The 4,585-nt window shown below is 49.2% G+C and overlaps 1 pseudogene; it reads left to right on the top strand.

Annotated features, from left to right (window-relative positions):
- Positions 1-3,989, top strand: part of LOC103267668 — an 8,694-nt pseudogene extending 4,705 nt beyond the window's left edge.
- The last annotated feature ends 596 nt before the right edge of the window (positions 3,990-4,585 follow it).

Here is a 4,585-nt window from a genome sequence, read left to right as displayed (position 1 = left end):
GGCCACTGCACTCCAGTCTGGGTGACAGAGTGAGACTCCAACTCAAAAAAAAAATAAAAACCTTATAGAATCAGGGTCTTGCTATGTTGCCCACATTGGTCTCAAACTTCTGGCCTCAAGCAATCCTTCCACCTCGGCCTCCCAAAGTACTGGGCTTATAGGTGTGAGCCGCTGCACCCAGCCTACGATTATTGTCTTGAATATAGATTCTGTAGAGAGAGTGATTTTTGTCTATCCTGTTCACTGCTGTGTCCACAGAGCCTAAAACAGTGATGCCACATAGTAGAAATCAGTAATGAATACATGAATTAACCAATGATGCGTGTCAAACACATGCCGGACCTATGAGGATAATATTAACCCACAGACAAGTGAAATACACTTGAAGGTCACATGTGAACATGTAGCTGACATGTGAGGGACATGTGGCAGACACCAGACCAAAACATGAGAGCTTCAAAGGGAGCATGTGATACGCATGTAGACACATGTAGACCACATGACAGACTGTCCCAGACATGTGCTGGGAATGTGAAGGCCCAGCTGAGCCCCTGACAGACACGTGACAGATTCAAGCAGTGCAGGTGGCAGGCACTGGGAAGACAGGCTTGTCATAGCCCCTCAGGAATGCCTGGACCTCCAGGGGCCTCTGCATTACAATACAGAGCAATTTGCAGAAACAGATGCCTCTCCCAGACTATCAACTTTTGCTTTCCTTAGTCAGCTGGAAGTTTGCTGACTTTGTTTAGTTTTAAAAAGCCAACTGGGTTTCTTTGATTTTTTTCTTTTTTCTTGAGTAGGAGTCTCACTCTGTCACCCAGGTTGGAGGGCAGTGGCAGGCTCCTGACCACCACATCCTCTACCTGCTGGGCTCAGGCAATCCTTCCGCCTCGGCCTTCCAAGTAGCTGGAATTACAGGCACACGCCACCACGCCCAGCTAATTATTATTTATTTATTTACTGTAGACAAGGTCTCACCATGTTGCTCAGGCTGGTCTCAAACCCCTGGTCTCAGGCAATCCTCTTGCCTCAGCATCCCAAAATGCTAGGATTACAGGCTTGAGCCACTGCACCTGGCCGGAGGGTGGGGGAGTTCTCTTGGGAGACTGGGGCAAGAGAATTTTTTTTTTTTTTGAATAGGAGTTTCACTGTTACCCAGGCTGGAGCGCAGTGACACAACTCACAGCTACCGCAGCCTTGACCTGCTGGGCTCAGGTGATCCCTCTGCCTCAGCCTTCCAAGTAGCTGGAACCAAAGGCACACACCACCACCACTGGCTAATTTTTAAAATTTATTATAGAGACATGATCTCGCTAAGTTGCCCAGGCTGGTCTCCAACCCTTGGGCTCAGGCAATCCTCTAGCCTCCACCTCCCAAAGTGCTGGGATTACAGATGTGAGCCACTGTGCCTGGCTTTATTGATCTTTTCAATTGTTTTCTAGTCTCTATTTCACTTATTTCTGCTCTGACCTCTATTATTTCCTTCCTTCTGCTAACTCTGGCCTTAGTTTTTTTTTTCTTTTGTCTAATTTTCTGAGGTCTCTCTTTTTTAGTGAAATAGGTGCTCTATTACTATAAACTTCCTCTTAGAACTGTTTTCATTGCATCCCAGAAGATTCAGTATGTTGTGTGTCCATTTTGTTTGCCTCAAGATACTTTTTCATTTCTTTTTTAATTTCCTTTTTGACCCACTGATTGCTTGGGATCATGTTGTTCTGTCTGGATGATCTGTCCATGGCTGAGACAGTAAGGTATCCAAGATCCCTCCTGTTATTGTATTAGTCTCTCTCTCTCTTTCTCTCTCTCTCTCTCTCTCTTTCCTCTCTCTCCTCCCTCTGTCTCTTTCTCCCCCTCCCCCCTTTTTCTTTTCTCTCTCCTCTCTCTGATCTCTGATATTTGCTTTATGTCATCAGGTGCTCTGATGTTTTGTGCATATATATTTTCTTTTTTTTTTTTTTTTTGAGTTGGAGTCTCACTCTGTTGCCCAGACTGGAGTGCAGTGGCCGCTTCCGGCCACCGCAGCCTCGACCTGCTGGGCTCCGGCGATCCTTCCGCCTCAGCCTTCCGAGTAGCCGGAATTACAGGCGCGCGCTACCATGCCTGGCTGACTTTTGATTTATTGTAGAGATGAGGTCTCGCCAAGTTGCCCAGGCGGGTCTCAAACCCGCTGCTCAGGCAATCAACTCACCTCAGCCTGAGTTCCTTTTTGGCTTCCATTTGCATGGAGTAACTTCCCCATTCCGTCACTTTCAGTCTCTGTGTGTCCTTAAAGGTGAAGTGAGTCTTTCGTAGGCAGCATGTAGTTGGGTCTTCTAAAATAAACATTTCATTCAGCTTTGCTTTCCTTTAAAATAAAAAATATAGCTGGGCTCAGTGGCTCAGCCTGTAATCCCGCACCTTTGGGAGGCTGAGGTGAGTGGATTGCCTGAGCCCGCGGGTTCAAGACCCGCCTGGGCAACTTGGCGAGACCTCATCTCTACAATAGATCAAAAATTAGCCAGGCATGGTAGTGCGTGCCTGTAGTTCCAGCTACTTGGAAGGCTGAGGCGGAAGGATTGCCGGAGCCCAGCAGGTCGAGGTTGCAGTGGCTGGGAGCAGCCACTGCGCTCCAGTCTGAGCAACAGAGTAAGACTCCAACTCAAAAAAAAAATGAAATGAAATAAAATAAAATAAAATAATATATATAGGCAGAACGTGAGTTCTACCATCTTGCTCTCCTCTGCTGCCTCCGTGAGCTTCACCATTCACTTCACCACCTACTCCACCAACTACCGGTCCCTGGGCTCCATCCAGTCACCCAGCCTCCAGTCCACCAGAAGCAGCTTCTGGTCTATGCAGGTGCCAGCGGCTCAGGCTCCCGGATCTCTGTGTCCTGCTCCACCAGTTTCCGGGGCAGCTGGGGGGTCCAGGGGCCTGGCCACGGGGATGGCCCGGAGTCTGGGGGACATACAGAGCGAGAAGGAGACCATGCAAGAGCTGAACGACTACCTGGTCTTCTGCCTGGGGAGGGTGAGGAGCTGGAGACTGAGGACCAGAGGCTGGAGAGCAAAATCCTGGAACACTTGGAGAAGAAAGGACCCCAGGTCAGAGAGTGGGGCCATTACTTTAAGACCATTGAGGACCGGAGGGCTCAGATCTTTGTAACTTCTGTGGACAATGACTGCATTGTTCTGCAGATTGACAATGCCCGTCTTGCTGCTGATGACTTTAGAGTCAAATATGAGACAGAGCTGGCCATGCGCCAGTCTGTGGAGAGCGACATCCATGGGCTCCACAAAGTCATTGATGACACCATTGTCACCGGCTGCAGCTGGAGACAGAGATCGAGACTCTCAAGGAGGAACTGCTTTTCTTGAAGAAGAACCACAAGGAGGAAGTAAAGAACCTACAAACCCAGATTCCCAGTTCTGAGTTGACTGTGGAGGTAGATGGCCCCAAATCTCAGACCTCAGCAAGATCATGGCGGACACCTGGGCCCAGTACGATGAGCTGGCTCAGAAGAACCGAGAGGAGCAGGACAAGTACCCATCCCAGAAGATCGAGGAGAGCACCACAGTGGTCACCACGCAGTCCGCTGAGATTGGAGCTGCCGAGATGACGCTCACGGAGCTGAAACGTACAATGCAGTCCCTGAGAAACCTGGACTCCATGAGAAACCTGAAGGCCAGCTTGGAGAACAGCCTGAGAGAGGTGGAGGCCCGCTACACCACGCAGATGGAACAGCTCAATGGCACCCTGCTGCATCTGGAGTCCGAGCTGGCACAGACCTGGACAGAGAGCCAGCGCCTGGCCCAGGAGTACCTGCTGTACATCAAGGTCAAGTTGGAGACTGAAATCACCACCTACCCCTGCCTGTTGGAAGACCGAGAGGAATTCAGTCTCAGTGGGGCCTGGACAGCAGGAGCTCCATCCAGACTGTCCAAAAGACCACCAACCGCAGGATAGTGGATGACAGATTGGTGTCTGAGACCAAAGTTATGAAGCATTGAGGCGGCAGGAGCAGAGTACCCTTTGGGGAAGCAGGAAGCCAATAAAAGTTCAGTGGTCAAAAAAACAAATAAGCCGGGCATGGTGGCTCAAGCCTATAATCCCAGCACTTTGGGAGGCCCAGGTGAGAGGATTATCTGAGGCCGCAGGTTTGAGACCAGCCTGGGCAATTTGGCAATTCATCTCTACAATATATCAAAAAATTAGCCGGGCATGGTGGCATGTGCCTGTAGTTCCAGCTACTTGGAAGACTGAGGCGGAAGGATAGCCTGAGCCCAGCAAGTCGAGGCTGTGGTGGCAGGGAGCGTGCCACTGCCCTCCAGCCTGGGTGACAAAATGAGACTCCAACTCAATAAATAAATAAAAATAAAAAAATATATTCCCCTCTGAAATATCTTTATGTCTGGAGCCTCTTTCCAGAGGACAAGAATACTTAATTTTTTTATTATAAAGATGTGGGTTACAATTCAGGGTTAGGTATACAAATGTGATTGTGCAGGTACCCTTTTTGATGAAGTGTGCCCCTCCATCCCCTAGCAGTTTTCCTCAACTGCCAATCCCACGCCCCTGAGGAATACTTAATTTTTTTTTTTTTTTG

The sequence above is a fragment of the Carlito syrichta genome, unplaced genomic scaffold, assembly GCF_000164805.1.
Source record: "Carlito syrichta isolate Samal-C Ts95f unplaced genomic scaffold, Tarsius_syrichta-2.0.1 Scaffold308195, whole genome shotgun sequence".
Classification (NCBI taxonomy): Eukaryota; Metazoa; Chordata; class Mammalia; order Primates; family Tarsiidae; genus Carlito; species Carlito syrichta.
Note: the sequence above shows the minus strand (reverse complement) of the source record. Positions and strands in the feature narration are given on the sequence as shown.